Here is an 18,760-nt window from a genome sequence, read left to right as displayed (position 1 = left end):
GGTCGCCTGACCCCTCCACTTACCCCTCTTTAAGTGTGAGCTTCTGGAATCCTGACCACCCCAGCCAGCCTAGCCATCACGAACTCTGTATATCAGAGGATGTGGCAAGACCCAGACGTGTAAGGGACCTTATGTCAGAGGAAGTGGCTTTCGTATTGCAGCAAAAATTCCAGCACCTATGTCAGTCAGTGCTTGGGGGAATGTGACTAAACTTTTATTGCCCTCCCCTCTCCCAGAGTTCATTATGAACCATAAAATATTCAACACAATTATCCTGAAATCTACATATGCATTTTAAAACATACTTCTTGTGGTCTGCTGTATGCAAGTCAACTCTACCACCCAAGGAAGTGGGAAGTTTTTTTTATATATAATTTATTGCCAAATTGGTTTCCATACAACACCCAGTGCTCATCCCAACAGGTGCCCTCTTCAATGCCCATCACCCACTTTCCCCTCTCCCCCACCCCCCATCAACCCTCAGTTCTCAGTATTTAAGAGTCTTTTATGGTTCACCTCCTTCCCTCTCTGTAACTTTTTTTTCCCCCTTCCCCTCCCCCCTGGTCTTCTGTTAAGTTTCTCAGGATCCACATATGAGTGAAAACATATGGTATCTGTCTTTCTCTGCCTGACTTACTTCACTTAGCATAATACCCTCCAGTTCTATCCACGTTGCTACAAACTGCCAGATTTCATTCTTTCTCATTGCCAAGATTCCATTGTATATATATATATAAACCACATCTTCTTTATCCATTCGTCAGTTGATGGACATTTCGGCTCTTTCCATAATTTGGCTATTGTTGAAAGTGCTGCTATAAACATTGGGGTGTAAGAGCCCCTATGCATCAGCACTCCTGTATCCCTTGGGTAAATTCCTAGCAGTGCTATTGCTGGGTCATAAGGTAGATCTATTTTTAATTTTTTGAGGAACCTCCACACTGTTTTCCAGAGTGGCTGCACCAGTTTGCATTCTCATCAGCAGTGCAAGAGGGTTCCCATTTTGCCACATCCTCACCAGTACCTATAGTCTCCTGATTTGTCCATTTTAGCCACTCTGACGAGTGTGAGGTGGTATCTCAGTGTGGTTTTGATTTGTATTTCCCTGATGAGGAGTGACGATGAGCATCTTTTCATGTGCCTGTTGGCCATCTGGATGTCTTCTTTAGAAAAGTGTCTATTCATGTCTTCTGCCCATTTCTTCACTGGATTACTTGTTTTTCGGGTGTAGAGTCTGGTGAGTTGGAAGTGGGAAGTTTAGGTTCATTTATTTGCTATGTGCCAAGTGCGAGGTAGATAGACAAAATGACTGTTCTCTTGGAGCTTTCATTCTAGTGGGGGAGACATAACTAAACGAGAACACATTAGATAGTAGTAAATCCTATTTAGGGAAATAAAATAAGGTTATATGCTAGAGGGTGACTGGGGTGCTGCTTTGCATTGGATGGTCTGGTCTGGGAAAGCCTCCAGGATAATGTAGGTAAACTACTTAGCACATAGTAAGTGCTCTGGAAATGGTAGCTGTTATTTGGCTGATGATAATAGCTTATGCAATACATCTTGCTTTGCCAACTATGTGCATGGCACTGTGCCAGGCCTGGTGACTGCAGTCCCTGCTCTTATAGGGAAGGCAGATGTACACGCAGTTTTGATAAAATTATGGAGTAAATGCTGATGGGAGAGGGTGCCAAATGGTTGGAGTTCAGAAGTGGGAAAAATCCTCTGCATGGAACTCCTTAGCCTTAGGAAGGCACATGGTAGTGTTAAGAGAAGTGACTCACATACTGCAGTTTTAGTTTGCACCGTAGTGCTGTGTGTGGGGTGCGTGTGTGTGTGTGTGTGTGTGTGTGTACACTAACCGGATTTACTCAGTTCTCCTCTGAACAAGGATTTACAGTAAGATTATTGGTAAAATTTCTAGCCACTCTAGAGAACTCCATAAAGCTACTGTAATTTGATATCTCAACTAATTTGATTCCAGGCTTTGGTTTTGAAAGTGCTATGTCTTAAATCCTTTTGCGGGGGAGGGAGAAAGAGAGGAGGGAAAGGAGGGTAATTTTATCTTAATGCACTATTAATAACACCATGGAGATAGCATAGGAAACACAGATATACCACAAATATGGAGAATGAATACAAAAACAGACCACTGATCGCTATAAAAAGCATAATCATGGAACTGTCTGTTGTAAATTAAGCAAATGCACGTATAATAAAATCTGATAAATGCCTGTTAGCATTTATAGCTCCAGAGACTGCACCCCGGAAATCCTCATGTACTCTGCATGCTTATTTGCTTTGTCTTTGTAGCATTTTAAATTCTTTTGAATTAGCTGACATTTGAAAGATAGATTTTCTTTCTTTTTTTCTTTCTTCCTTCCTTCCTTCCTTCCTTCCTTCCTTCCTTCCTTCCTTTCTTTCTTTTTGCAAAAATATTTGGATTTCTGTCTCCTGGAAAGGCAGAAGGTCTAGCCACACTGGACCCGTATTCCATGTGGGTGAAGAGTGGCTGGAGAGAAGCCTTCTAAGGGTGCAAATGTTCCCTGTTATTCAGAAGGTCCTTCGCCACTTACTGACGTTAAGTGCCTATTGTCATTTTAACCCCACTCTTGCACTGTTGTTTTTCTTAGAGTAGAATTAGGAGGAAAATGGATCCTATCCTAATGTATCCCTATTCTATCAAAATTGTGAAAATGAAAGGTTGACCAAGGGCCATACGTTTCCAGGAGGAACAAGATAGAGCATATCTTTGTCAAAGTAAAGAATATTCCCATATACTTAATGTGCAAAGTTGAAAGAACACCATCTGTCCTGCCTGGCCCTTGTAGGGAGTTAGTTTAACTTCCATACTACATGGAAGGTGGATGCTTCATGGGCTGAGGCCATTCCAGAGGGAAGAAGTGCCAAGGAAAAAGGAGGAAGGGAGGCAGGGCAAGGAAGACATTCCAGGGAGAGGCCAGAATGTGGAAAAAAAGGAGACAAGACTAAGGGAGGGATTTACTTTGCAGAGGGAGTAGAGGCTCTGATATCAGGGGGAAAAAAAGTTGTCAGGCTGCTGGCAGGGTTGGGGAGAATCTTGAAGTCCTTAGAAGTAACTCCCTGGTGACAGGAAGAAGGGGATTGCAGGGATTTTCAGAGGGCTTTGACTCCTGTCTGATTGATAGGCTCTTCTGTCTTTACTGCTTTGGACAGACTGAAGGAAAAGGTGAAGGAATTGACAATGGTCATTTGTAAAATCAATAGTGCATTACGTTTCTCTCTCTCGTTCTCTCCTTAGGTTGTGAACTCCTAAAGGCTTGACCATATTTTTTTTACTGGTAAACATTTGTGACCCGTTAGATGCGGTGGGCATTGGGCTAGATTACACAAAGTGTTGGAGAAGCATTTGTCTACCTCCTGCAGCCACACCAACAAAGTCTGTCTGCCTGCAGCTGGAAATAAAAGAGCAATGTGTCCCTAGTTATAATTGTAGCTAGGGAAAAATTCTTATGCGTGTAGGAGGAGATACGGAAAACTTGAAATTAATGTTAGGAAGGTGGGCTTGGGTTTTTAAAAGCAGTTCTTATAAGCTCTCGTGTTAAATCTGATTGTCTTTATCAGAAATAAAAATAGAAAGAAGGCTGGCCTACAGGAAACTGTTCCTGCTATTCAGGACAGTGCTGTCCACCTGCTAGTGAGTAGGGCTGTTAATCTCTCCACTGCCCTTCTTTGTCTTGTGTAACGCGGTTGCTTCTCCCCTACTGTATCTGCTACAGGACATCTGCATTCTGGAAAGAAACCAATGTGGGAGAGAAAATGAAAGGATGACAGCTTGTAAAATGCTAGACTGATGAATAACTCTCAGTAGGGCTCTGGAGTAGTAAGTTCTGACACTTATTTTCCCAAGTAAAGCACCCTAAAAGTTTACCGTTTACCCTGAAAGAGATTGCTTAGTAAGTTTTCACAGATAATGATTGGTGGGAGGTGGGGGGGGGGGTATTTGTTACAAAGGGTTAAAGGATTAGGTTTAGAGATGTCATACAATCGTGGGTAACTAAAGACCACATGCCAACTTAAGTTTATCTGTTAGCCAGTTCTCTCATCTGCTTTTAGTTGAGCATAAGGGGCCCGAGGCTATATAGGGAAGAATTTATTACTGTTACAGAGCGGGCAGTGAATATAAATTTGTGACGCTTCATATCTGGAGATCCATAGAAACTGTCATAGAGAGGAAAGAGGGGAAAGGGGAAGAGAGAGAGAAAAGAGAGAAAGTGGTCAGCACAGAAGTCACAAGAGCTGGTGGGGAGGAGACAGAAGGAAAACAAGGAGAAAGGGAAGTTTGGAGAGGAACAAGTTTGGATGCCTGCCCGCCTTGCCTGGACCTCCCTCCACAGGACAGCTGGCCACATGGTCCTGCCACTCTGGCCATTGGTGATTGCACAGGTCTGGGTGTCTGGCCCAAAGGCAGTTCAACCTCTAAACTGGCTAGCAGCCCGTGAGGGAGCCTGGCACAAAGTGTTTTATTATGGGATCCTCTCTTGGTGGCTGGAATGCAAGAGTGCAGATTCAGTCAGCAGTTCACAGCCGGGACAGAAGCTGAGAGATGGTCAGGGAGGGTAGTAAGCAGAAACCATGACGTGGTCCTGAGAAGAGCGGAGAGTGGCAGGCACTCTAGAAACAGAGCGGCAAGTGACTGATGCTGAGGGGAGATAAGCACAGAGTCACTACTGGCCTGCTAGCTTTCGAAGGCAAACTCTCTGAGGCCTAGTGCCAGGAGCGAACTAAAGGTCAGTGGTGGGAGAAGACCTCCCCAGGGTCAGGGAATCAAGTTATGCATCGCCTGGGAATTTAAATGTAGTAATATCAGTCTGCTTGTTATTATTAACAAAATCTGGCACTTCTAAGCAATGTTGGTGATAAAACAGTCCTAGAAAAATCTGCATGTTGGTCTAAATTGTCAACAATTGCTGCAGTTCTTGTTGAGTTTTAGGAATGTATACATAAGCTCCAGCTTAGCACATTTTAATTACTTCCTCTTTGGGGAATAAAAGTATTCTGCATACAAGTTAATTTGGAGAACTCTCCATCATATAGTCAGCTCTGTATATGTGGACCTCATTTATTTCAAGATTGATTGTGGTTCAAACTGTCTTCCAGCACAGTTTCTGCCGATAACTCTGGCATTTAATAATTACTGCATTTAAATAGTAGGTTTGAAGTAAATAACATTAGCACAGTCGTTATAAAGGAACAGACCTTAAGTTATTTTCCTGTGACTGCTTGAAAGTTTTGTGTTTAAAATTTAAAACACATGTACACCAAAAACTATAAAACATTACTAGAAGAAATTAAAGAAGACACAGATTAATGGAAAGATATCACATATTCATGAATTGGAAGACTTAATATTATTAAGATGTCAACTACCCAAAGCAATCTACAGGTGCAGTGTAATTCCTATCAAAATCCTGAAGTTATTTTTTGCAGAAATAGAAAAATCCATCCTGAAATTCATACGGAACATCAAGGAACCCTGAATAGCCTCAAAATTATCTTGAAAAAGAACAAAGTTGGAAGTCTTTCATTAAAAACTTTTTTTAATGTTTATTTATTTTTGAGAGAGAGATAGGCAGAGTGCGAGCAGGAGAGGGGCAGAGAGAGAAGGGGAACAGAATCCGAAGCAGACTCCAGGCTCTGAGCTGTCAGCACAGAGCCCAACACAGGGCTCAAACTCACGAACCGCGAGATCATGACCTGAGCCGAAGTTGGACACTTAGCCAGCTGAGTCACCCAAACACCCCCAAAGTTGGAAATCTTGACACTTTTCTGATTTCAAACATATTATGAAACTATAGTTATCAAAACAGTATGGTACCTGCATAAATACAGACGTATAGACCAATGAAACAGAATAGATAGCCCAGAAATAATCCCTTATGTACATGCTCAAATAATCTTTGGCAAGAGTGTTGAGGCCACTCGATGAAGAAAGACAGTCTCTTAACAAGTGACATTGGGAAAACTGGACATCCACCCACATGCAAAAGAATGAAGTTGGACCCTAACTTACACCATGTACAAAAAAAGGTTGGGAGGGGGAAGCTTTTTTTTTTTTTTCAACGTTTTTATTTATTTTTGGGACAGAGAGAGACAGAGCATGAACGGGGGAGGGGCAGAGAGAGAGGGAGACACAGAATCAGAAACAGGCTCCAGGCTCTGAGCCATCAGCCCAGAGCCCGACGCGGGGCTCGAACTCATGGACCGTGAGATCGTGACCTGGCTGAAGTCGGACGCTTAACCAACTGCGCCACCCAGGCACCCCAAGGGAGGGGGAAGCTTTTTAAGAAAACATACTACTATGAAAACTCCCTTACCCAAAATTTAGTCCACAGCCTCCATAAGATTACATATCAAGGGCAAATACAAATCCTAAAAGTCTTCTGCATAAATAATAGTAAAAAAGTTTTAGCAATCTGAGTGGGTAACCTAACTTGTTCCATCTGCCAGAAACACAATTAGATCCAACTGTTCTTTTACTTGTGAGTTTTTGTGTTATCTTGTCTCATTGCTAAAATGTTCAAATCAGAGCTGTAAGAGTTCTGTTTGTGTCCGTATGTTTATATGTCTACATATGTATGTTATATATATGTGATACTTTTCTACCTCCAGATGGTATTTTACCCAAAATAAGTTGTAAAAGGGCTCTATTTAATTGGATTAAAAAATAGGCACTTACAAAAATTAAGACTAGTCAAACGAGCTTATGTTGTCTCTATTAGATATTTAAGATTATAAAAGTTTGAAATCATCCTAAGAACAAAACATATAATAAAAAATAAATTGCTTAATGTATGTTAAGCACAGAAGTAGAGAGGGAGACAGTGAGAAGCCACATGTTTAACTTTATAGATGCTTTGCTTCTATGATGTTTGATGTTACAAAAGTTATCAGCAAGAGGAATAACTTAAGATTATGGCTAACTTTGTCTAATATGTCATGAAATGTTCATGAGTAATCTAAACATAATCATTTAGAACATGTGAATTAAACACATGTAAGTGGAATAAGTTTAGAAATGAACTTTTCCTTGGGGCGCCTGGGTGGCCCCAAGTTTAAGTAGATAAACATTAAAAAAAAAAAAAAAGAAATGAACTTTTCCACAATGATTATGTTTTATAAAACATGTCTGCTTAAAAATAGTTTCCAAAATCTTTTTGGGAAGTTGAATCTTTAAAGTTGTACTAAGTTAAACTAAATTAACATACTAGATATTTGTTGAATATCTAGATCATTTCCAGTCAGATAAAATGCTGAAACATTAAATGCTAAATATAAATTTATCTACTTTGGCTTCTTATATTAAAGAGGCAAATGATATTTGGGTCTGTTAATAACACATTCTTCTTGCCACACTGAAAAAATTGTCTATTAAAAAGCATATGCGAGGGGCGCCTGGGTGGCGCAGTCGGTTAAGCGTCCGACTTCAGCCAGGTCACGATCTCGCGGTCCGTGAGTTCGAGCCCCGCGTCGGGCTCTGGGCTGATGGCTCGGAGCCTGGAGCCTGTTTCCGATTCTGTGTCTCCCTCTCTCTCTGCCCCTCCCCCGTTCATGCTCTGTCTCTCTCTGTCCCCCCCAAAAAATAAATAAACGTTGAAAAAAAAAAAAATTAAAAAAAAAAAAAAAAGCATATGCGGGGCGCCTGGGTGGCGCAGTCGGTTAAGCGTCCGACTTCAGCCAGGTCACGATCTCGCGGTCCGGGAGTTCGAGCCCCGCGTCGGGCTCTGGGCTGATGGCTCAGAGCCTGGAGCCTGTTTCCGATTCTGTGTCTCCCTCTCTCTCTGCCCCTCCCCCATTCATGCTCTGTCTCTCTCTGTCCCAAAAATAAATAAACGTTGAAAAAAAAAATTAAAAAAAAAAGCATATGCTTCTAGAAATTATGAAATGATGTGTTTATTGCACATTTGCCCATCTACTACAGAACATTGGTGCGTCATAAACACTTCACAATAGGCAACCTCCTAGTTTTCGCTAATATTAGGGTTCGGGAGAGTTAAATATTCTAATGAACAAATGTAACTAAAAGTACTAGAAATAATAAGGAAAAAAAATCTGCAGGCAAAATATACAAATAAGGTAGGATATGGTTTTGGTAAAAAAAATATAACGGATGAAGATGTCTCTTGTTATGGAAAATGGAAAGTAATATTGTCCTAGTTTAGAGGCTATTTACAGTTTGTTTCCAAATTAAAAGATAAAAAGGAGTATAAAGGACAAAAACTAAATAGATACTGAAAGTTGGGAAGAAGACAAGGAAGGAGAGAGAAATCTTATTTTATGTAGTCAAGCTGACCCAAATTAAATGAATTTATTATAAGGGTTTAAAAAATCAGCTTTAATATCACTGCATACCTATGCAAAGAAACAGAATGTCACCCCCAAATATGCCTCTTTGACATAAAATTTATTTTGAGCTGAAGGCAATGAAGAAGTGGCAAAGCCAGAAAAACCTCCTCCTTTTCTTCATCAAGGCAGGGCCTAAGCTCTCCTGTTGCTGGAGGCAGACTCTTACCACTTTAGAGAAGGCGCTAGAGAAATCTGCAAACAACCCTACTCAGTTCTGTTCCCTCCTGCCTATTTACCTTTGTGCAGGATTTATTAGAAATGCGGATTATCAAGCCCCACGCCAGACCTGCCGAATCAGGAACTTTGGGGGTGGGACCGAGCAGTATGTATTTTACCAGGTCTTCCAGGGGATTCTGATGCTCTGGACTAAAATTGTACCATGCCATTTACTGGGATTGGTTCAAGAACGGGCATTCAATCCAGTTCTTGCTAATGAGACATAACACGCATTAGGACAACTTCTGGCAAAACTGTTTTTGATCCTGAGTGAAAATCAAAGAAAGTCAGTTTTTCATCTTTCTCTGGACATTTTGCCTGGATACTTACAAATATTGCAGTTATGGTGCTACAGACCTAGGAGTGACAGAATACCAAGGGTGGCGGAGCAGAAAGATGGAAAATATCTGGATTCTTTATGGCATCATTGAACTACAGCCTGCCCTGAAACTTATTCTACCTCTAGACATTCTGCTGAGTCAAGAAATATCCTTATTTTTTATTTTATTTTTACTTTTGAGAGAGAGAGTGAGAGAGCAAGCAGGGGCGAGGGGCAGAGAGAGAGAGAGAGAGAGAGAGAGAGAATCTCAAGCAGGCTCCATGCTCAGCGAGGAGCTCAATGCAGGGCTCAGTCCCACAACCCTGGGATCATGACCTGAGCTGAAATCAAGAGTTGGCTGTTCACCCGACTGAGCCACCCAGGCGCCCCAAGAAATATCCTCATTTTTAAAGAGAATTTGAGTCAGTATTTCTGTTACTTGCCACAAACATATCTGATGGTCTGATACATTAGATTCGCTAATATTATACTTTGGGTTTTTAAATGATTATTCATTAGTAAAAATGACCCAAGATTATATTTTTGCTGGCATTGTTAGCTTTCAGTATCAGGATTAAACTTCTTCATAAAGTAAATTGGGAAGCTTGTCATGATTTTTATTATCTGAATAATTTATTTTTTTTTTTACTTTTTTTTCAACGTTTATTTATTTTTGGGACAGAGAGAGACAGAGCATGAACGGGGGAGGGGCAGAGAGAGGGAGACACAGAATCGGAAACAGGCTCCAGGCTCCGAGCCATCAGCCCAGAGCCTGACGCGGGGCTCGAACTCACGGACCGCGAGATCGTGACCTGGCTGAAGTCGGATGCTTAACCGACTGCGCCACCCAGGCGCCCCGTTTATCTGAATAATTTAAATAACTCAGGAATTAGCTGTCTTTTCAGATATGTTAGACTTTCTGGTAAAGTAATTTGAACCTAGTGGTTTTTTTGAAGTTAGATCTCTTGCTACACTTTCAAGTTCTTCAATTATTTGGCTAATTTTCTCTCTTTGTGAACCGATATTAGTAATTTATCTTTTTAAAAAATCTGTCTATTTCAGGGTGCCTAGCTGGTTCAGTGGGTGAGGCATGTGACTCTTGATCTCTGGGTCTATGTTGAGTGTAGAGCTTACATTTAAATAAATAAATAATAAATAAATAAATAAATAAATAAATAAATAAATAAATATCGTCTATTTATTGGCATATATTGGAAATCTTAGAATTACAAAAAAAACTCTTTATTTTCAGTGATGTTCCCTTTTTCATTATATATATTTATGTTTCCTTGCCCTTTTCCCCCTTGGTCAGACTTGCTAATGATTTTTGTGCCATAGCATTCAAGGACAAAAAAAAAAAACCCAACCCATTATTTTATTTATTGGGCCTATGCAGTTTTGTTTTGCTATGCTTTCTAGTTCATTAATCTCTCCTTTTGTTTTTATTACTTTCTTTCTCCTATTTTCTTGGCTTATTTTGATTTTTTTTAAGTGTTTTGATTGAATGCTAAGGTCATTTATTTTCAGTCTTCTATATATATTAGTAAGGTCACTAAAAGCTCTGAATTTTCTTTTCAGTTAAGGTTTTTGTGGTATCCCATAAGTTTTGAAATGTAGTTGGTTTTATTTATTTCTGAACATTTTGTATTCTAGTGTTGATTTCCATTTTAACCCAAAAGTTATTTAGAAAACTGTTTTGTAATATTCATGTAATTGGACTGGGTTTGCTGTCTTTTTCTTATTAATTTCTTATTTTATTGCAATTTGATCTGTACCTTCAGAAGCATATCAAGATTTTATTTGCAACCTAGGCTTTGATAAGTGTTTATTAACCTTCAATGGCAACTTAAAAAGAATGGATAGTGTCTGTTTAAAGGATAGGACAAATATCTACCTATGTACACCTGTCTTTCTGTCTGTCTGCCCTTGATTGCACCCCTCCTCTCACTACTTAAGCTTATTAAGGTCTTCCCTCTTCTGCTTACTGTTTTTCTTTCTACATCATCGATCTCTGCTTCTCTTTTGGCCATTCTGTTAGCATGCAAGCATGCTCTAGTAGTTCTCTCCAACAGGAATATAATGTGAGCCATACCTATAATTTAAAATTTTCTGGCAGCCATGTTAAAAAAGTAAAAAGAGAGGTAAAATGAATTGTATTGTAGTTTACTTAACCCAACATATTAAAAAAATCATTTTAATGTGCAATTAATATAAAAATTATTAATGAGATATTTAATATTTTTTGTATCAAATCTTTAAAACCCGGTGTGTAATTTGCACTTACAGTGCCTCTCACTCTGCACAGGCACATTTCAAGTGCTCAGTAGCCACCTGTGACTAGTAGCTACCATATTAGACAGCTCAGTTTAGAAGTCCCAACATTTCCTCCTGCTATCACCCATTTCTCTGATCCTCTCTTTTTCTCTTCCTCTATCCATTAAACTCATCTTGTTAAATCCAGTGGATGCTTGTCTTCACTTTCCATGTGTTTGACAAAATTGATCACTTTGTAGGGAAACCAATTTCTTTGCTTCCATAATACCAAACTCTCCTGGTTTTTTCCTCTTCTCTCTTGGCTTCTCTGTTTGCTTTACTGATACCTCATCTCTTCTCTGATTTCTACAAGCTGGAGCTTCTCAGGGCACATTCCTTGACCATTTCATCTATCTACATTTCCTTTGGTGGCGATATCAGTGAGACCTGTGACCCTAAGTAACCTCCATATGCTGATAGTGCTCATTTTTATCTTCAGCCAGACCTCAGGTTTGTATTGCCACCTATCTGCCCATTTGACGCCTTGACCTGAGTGTGTTGTAGACATACAACATCTGCCCCAAATATAATTCTTAATTCCCTATATTCCCCATTAAAACACATTTGGTACAAGACTGAGCATCCCCAGTTTTCTCCTTCTCTCTAGAAGAAAGTGGTCCTGACTCCTCTTACTCCCCTCCCAAGAGGAAGTCCAAGTGATTCTGCCTCTCATGTGTATCTTGTAATTGTTCACCTCCCTCCATCTTTACACCCAGCCCTGGGACTTAGGTGTTTTGGTTATTAATTTATTTTCCTTTAGACAAAAATCCACCTTTCTTTGACCTACTTTGTGATCCCGGACCTGTACTCTGCAAACTATAGTTTTTCTCTGCCAGCAGGGTTGATGTTAGGCTCCATCTAAGGGTGGGGGGTGTGCTGAAGGAATTCTCAAGGTTGGAAGGGACTTATTTTCTTCCTGCTTTTTTTTCCCCCCTTCACATGACTATGAATGGATCAGCACACAGCTGGCCCCAGCAGTATTCTTTGTGGTAATGGATTGCTCCCATGGCTCCAGCAACTACATGTCCTCTGGAAGGTTTCTTCTTAATCCCAGTGATGGGTGGCATGTTTCTTTAGAAGCTAAGCCATCCTAGAGAGGCCTGAATCGTAGGCTGGTACATCCCTTCTCTATATTTTGAAGTTTCTTCCTTGTTTACCATTCCTTCAGCCCTAAGTATGATAGCTGTAGTCTGTGATTGCCATCTCCATTACATCATAAACTTCTCTTTTACCGCTTTCAGTAGCTAGCCACTTTTTAACCAAATGTATAGTTCTTTATGTTATGCTCTCCCTGTTTGAATAGCTGGTGGTTTCTATCTCTTGACTGGAGGCTGACTGAAATAAAAATTGGTACCAGGAATAGTCCTAGGACAAAAACTCAGCGATTGTTTTTTGGGGTTGGTTTGGTCTGAACCTCTTGCCAGTGGGAAATACAATGCTGATAACACCTGACATTCGATGGCATCACAATAAGATGATCACACATGGTTGATTTTGATGAAATCCCAACTGAAGCGTGTGCTTTGGGGGCCCCGGGAGCTGCCATGCTTGGCAGTGGTGATCACCACAAGGGCCACAGTGTAGGTTGGTCGTATAGTGGAGTGGTTGCAGAAAAATGAAAATCTCAGGTCCCTGAACTCTTGGTTCAGTTCTTGGTTTGAGACTCAGAGAGCTTCTATGGCCGACCTAAAAGGATTTTTTATTTCTTATAGCCACAAGGCTGATAGAGTTGAAAAATCAAATGCAAAACTTAATTTTGTTGGTTGCAGAATTACATCAGTTTCAATTCACAGACTTGCCAAGTTTCCAGTGTGAAGGGAACCAGAAAATATCCAAAAAGAATAGGATTCTCACACTTTAAATAGGGAGTTCTGGTGAGACGCACATGAAGTCTGAGTCTCTGAGGAGTCTTCCCTTCCCCCAAACCCTGTAATCCCCTCACCTGGAACTAACACCTCACAAAAGAGAGGATGCCCATGCTCCTTAAAACCTATACCAAATACCCGTTATTGCTATTAGACCCACAGCCAGGGTTTAATTTCATCGTGTTCTAGTGGCCTGGTGGCAGCAGTGGGTCTCTCAATATAACTGGTGCACAGCCCAGGTTCCCAGATTTGCCCCTTGTTCCAGAGAGTCACGACTTGCTCCGCAGAGTGTGTATGGGCCTGGAAAACCTCAATAAATTCTTAGACTCAAGATTCTCAACCAGTATCTTTCAACACCATGGTTTTAAAAAACTAAATTTGAGGGGCGCCTGGGTGGCTTAGTCGGTTAAGCGTCCGACTTCGGCTCAGGTCATGATCTCACAGTCTGTGAGTTCGAGCCCCACGTCGGGCTCCGTGCTGACAGCTCAGAGCCCAGAGCCTGTTTCAGATTCTGTGTCTCCCTCTCTCTGACCCTCCCCCATTCATGCTCTGTCTTTCTCTGTCTCAAAAATAAATAAACATTAAAAAAACTAAATTTGAGAAGTAATTTTCAGTCTCTTACATAGAAGAATTCGTCCTAAAGAGCCATATATATGGTGACTGTTTTCAGTCCCACACCTGTCAGCCTTGTCTCCTTCCTTAACTTTCAGACTGTTTGTGTGATATGTAGGTGGCATATAGACATAAATCTGGACATACAGAATGGGGTGTTTAGCAGAGGCAGTGCTCTCTTTCTCTGCCATTTGTTCTTCCTGAGCTTTCTGAGCACTGAGTTATCTTTAGCAAATGGCCGGGATTTAGCCATTGAAAGAGAAGCTCTCTATGTTCCACGGAGAAGGAATGTGGGCTTGTCATAGTCCTTAGATACTGAGCTCAAGTGTCGCTAAGCTAAATTCTTTTGTTGCACAGAGAGCTAGACAATGAAGGCTTTATCAACAAAGTCTTTACATGTGCTACTCAATCAGTGACTGCCTCTTCCAGGACTCCCCGTGGACAGATAAGTTTATTGTTTCGCATACTCACTTAGGTATGTAGTCAGTTCTTGTCAATAAGCATTCAGCCTTCATTTCCATCTCATGTTAGTTAAGAATACAGTTCCAGGGCAAACCAAACCATGGCTTCAGGCCTAGTTGGGAACCTGTTAACTTTGCTCTGTTCCATGGTCCTATCTCTGGGGTCAATACCTTGATCATAAAGGGAGCTGGGCGGGATATATGGCTGATTCACTTGAAATAGAGGCTACCCAGTGAGAAGCACACACTTCTTTTTTGTTTTTTTTAATGTTTTAACATTTATTTATTTTTGAGAGAGAGAGAGAAAGACAGAGTGCCGAGTAGGGGAGGGGCAGACGGAGACACAGAATCTGAAGCAGGTTCCAGGCCCTAAACTGTCAGCACAGAGCCCAGCACAGGGCTTGAACTCACAAACTGCGAGATCATGACCTGGGCGGAAGTCGGACGCCTAACGGACTGAGCCACCCAGGCGCCTCCGGAAGCGCACACTTCTGACTGGAAGAGCTGGAAGGGAATATCATTGGTGTTGGCTTTTTATATAAAAGCAGATTTACTTGCTATTTAAAGAGACTTATTGAATATTTATAAATAGTTACCAAGTTAAATTATTCATACATGTAGTTTCTCTCCCCTTTCCCCTCCTCATTCACTTGTTCATCCATTCAGCAAGCATTTGTCTCTCTATGTGCAAGCCATAGTGCTAGGTGTTGGTACAAGACCTCAGTGAACTTAGAGTGTAATGCTTTTTCCTTACTTCTCAATTTTTTCATCCTTTTCCTCTAAACATTTCTTCTGTCCTATCCCATTTTTTCTTTTACATGTTTTTTTTTTAATTTATATTTCAGAGAGAGAGAGAGTGAGTGCAAGAGTGGGGAAGAGGGCCAGAGGGAGGGAGAGAATCTTAAGCAGGCTCCACATTCAGCATGAAGCTGGATGGGGGCTTGATCCCATGACCCTGGGATTATGACCTAAGCCTAAATCAAGAGTTGGATGTTCAATGGACTGAGCCACTCCTATGCCTCTCTTTTACATGGTTATTCAAGCCTATAATAAAAATAATTTGCTGCCTATTAAGAAACAGCGAATTCAAATCAGGGAGATTTGGGTAGTTCTTATAGCCATCATGGGCCACACTCCATTTTATATCAGTCACTAACAATGCCTGCTTGTGGGACAACTGGAGGCATGGGGGTGATAAGCAGTGCTAGCTGCCTTTCTGAGATCAATTCCCTGGGGCTGGATGCTGTGCTCTAACCATCTGCTCCTTCAAATATCATCTACCTTTGTCATCCTCCAGCATGAGGATAATCCCTACTTCCCTCAGAAGCACTTTTAGGGTATTCTGTCTGCACAGCTACCTTGCCCACGTGGAGTCTGGAAAATTCCATCACCTAGAGGTGTGTCACCCACTGAAAAGAGTTTGGGAATGCTCCAGTAAGCACAATCTGTGAAGACATAAAGGCATGTGTTTACTCTTCATCTAGAATGGACTCTTGAGGGTTGGCGGGTGGGGCCTTGGCTTTGTATTTTCTTACAGCTACGTAACATGTGATCTGTTTTACTTGCCCAGTAAGTTTGTTGTCATTACTTAATAAATATTTAATGACAGCAGTGAATAAAAACTAAGAAGCTAGGCTAGGTATTTCAGTGGTCAGGTGGACGAATTCTGTTAGAACAAACTTTTCCACCTTCCTTTCCAAACTTGCGTTTGTTTTGTACTTCAGCCTTAAGTCCTAAATTGGAGCCAGAAACTGTGGGTCAAAGGAGGAAACAACCACTGAAAATAAACAAGGCAAGAGATGGAAGGTATGCGTACCTTAGGCTGTTTCATAACATGTATTCAGGGAGGACATGCTATTTAGATTATCTTGGCCCATACATGCTCTGCAGAGCAAGTAGTGACTCCCTGGAGGAAGGGGCAAATCTGGGAAGCTAGGCTCAGCAGAGGCACCTGCTGTCACTAACAGGCCACTGGAACACATTGAAAGGTAATCCAAGTTATGGGTCTAGTGGCAACAAGGGCGATTGGAGTAGGTTTTAAGGAACGTGGCCGGCCTCTCTTTTGTGAGGTATCTGCTCCTGGTTAGGTGATTGCAGGGCTTTTGTAGGGGGAAAAAAAGACTCATATGCAGAAGAGCAAGTAACATTTTTTCTAGAAATTAATTTGCATTTATGCCTATGATCCGTTTCAAGTTGATTTTGTGTAAGGTGTGAGGAATAGATCAAGGCCTATCTTTGCATTTATGTATGTATGCGTTTATTTGCATCTGAATATCCAAATGTTTCAGCATTATTTGTTTAAAAAATACCATGTTTTCTCCATTGAACTGCTTTGCAGCTTTAGCAAAGAACAATTGACCCTAAATAGAGGGTGTATTTTTGGACCCTCAATTCTATTTCATTGATCTATAGTTCTTTTTTCTTTTTTTTAATTTTTTTTTTGTATAACTTAACTTTATTTTTTAATATTTATATCCAAATTAGTTAGTATATAGTGAAGCAATGATTTCAGGAGTAGATTCCTTAATGCCCCTGACCCATTTAGCCCATCCCCCCTCCCACAACCCCTTCAGTAACCCTCAGTTTGTGCTCCATATTTATGAGTCTCTTCTGTTTTGTCCCCCTCCCTGTTTTTATATTATTTTTGTTTCCCTTCCCTTATGTTCATCTGTTTTGTCTCTGAAAGTCCTCATATGAGTGAAGTCATATGATTTTTGTCTTTATCTGACTAATTTCACTTAGCATAATACCCTCTAGTTCCATCCACATAGTTGCAAATGGCAAGATTTCATCCTTTTTGATTGCCGAGGAATACTCCATTGTGTATATATACCATATCTTCTTTATCCATTCATCCATCAATGGACATTTGGGCTCTTTCCATACTTTGGCTATTGTTGATAGTGCTGCTATAAACATGGGGGTGCATGTGTCCCTTCAAAACAGCACACCTGTATCCCTTGGATAAATACCTAGTAGTGCAATTGCTGGGTCGTAGGGTAGTTCTATTTTTAGTTTTTTGAGGAACCTCCATACTGTTTTCCAGAGTGGCTGCACCAGCTTTCATTCCCACCAACAATGCAAAAGAGATCCTTTTTCTCTGCATCTTCACCAACATCTGTTGTTGCCTCAATTCTATTTCATTAATCTATAGTTTTTTTCTTTTTTCTTTTTTTCTTTTTTTTAATCTTTATTTTTGAGAGAGAGAGAGAGAGAGAGAGACAGAGTGTGAGTGGGGGAGGGGCACAGAGAGAGGGAGACACAGAATCCAAAGTAGGCTCCAGGTTCTGAGCTGTCAGCACAGAGCCTGACACGAGGCTCGAACTCACGAACCGTGAGATCATGACCTGAGCTGAAGTCGGGTGCCCAACTGACCACGCCACCCAGGTGCCCCTCATTGATCTATATTTCTATCCTTTTGCTAATACCACCGTGTCTAGACTGCTGTTTAGCCTTGAAATTAGGTAGTATGAGGCCTCCAACTTTGTTCTTTTTCTATTTTTTGTTTGTTGTTGGCTATTATGGTTCCTTTGGCTCTCCATATAAAATTTTGAATCAGCTGTCTGTGTCAACAAAAAAATCCTGCAGAATTGTGATTGGGATTGCACTGACTCTGTACATTGGTTTGGAGAAAACTGTCATCTTGACAGTCTTGAATCTTCCAATCCTTGACTATTGTATGTCTCAGCATTTATTTAGATTTTCTTTGGTTTCTTCCATTAATCTTATGTGGATTTTAGCAGACAGATTCTGCACGTGTTTTATTAGGTTTATACCTGAGTACTGTGCTTATTTTGTATACTAGTGTAGACAGTATTTTTTAAATTTGAAATTCCAGTTGTTCATTGCTGGTATATAGGAATAAGATGACTTTTGTACGTTGACCCGTATCCTGTCACCTTGCTAACTCACTAGTTTCAGGCACATTAGGTCTTTGGAATTTTTGATGTACACAATCATGTTATCTACAAATAAAGGTTTTTTTTCTATTCCAATTTATATGTTCTTTACTTCTTTTTATTGCATTATTATACCAGTTAGGACATTCAGTACGGTGTTGAGTAGGAGGGGTCAGAGGGCATCCTTTCCTCATTCCCAATCTTAGGAGGAAACCATCAAGTCATCATTAAGTAAGAAGTTAGTTTCAGGTTTTCCATAGATGCCTTTTATTAGGTTAGGGAAGTTCCCTTCTGAGTTAGCTGACAGTTGCTATCATGAATGGATATTGAATTTATTCTAATGCTTTTCCTGCATCCAGTAAGATACTCATGTGGTTATTCTTCTTCAGATTTTGACAAGGTGAGTTGCACCAATTGCTTTTCAAATGTTGAAAAAGCCTTGCATTCCTGGGATAAATCCCACTTGGTTGTGTCATATTATCTTTTTCATATATTGATGGATTCAACTTGTTAATAATTTATAAGATATTTTTGTGTTTTTTTTAAAGATTTTTAAAGTTTATTTATTTATTTTGAAGGAGAGAGAGCATTCGTGAGCAGGGGAGGGGCAGAGAGAGGGAATCCCAGTGCAGAGCCTGATGTAGGGCTCAATCCCATGAACAGTGAGATCGTGATCTGGGTCGAAGTTAAGAG

Source organism: Prionailurus viverrinus, chromosome F1 (assembly GCF_022837055.1).
Source record: "Prionailurus viverrinus isolate Anna chromosome F1, UM_Priviv_1.0, whole genome shotgun sequence".
In the NCBI taxonomy this organism is placed as follows: domain Eukaryota; kingdom Metazoa; phylum Chordata; class Mammalia; order Carnivora; family Felidae; genus Prionailurus; species Prionailurus viverrinus.
Note: the sequence above shows the minus strand (reverse complement) of the source record.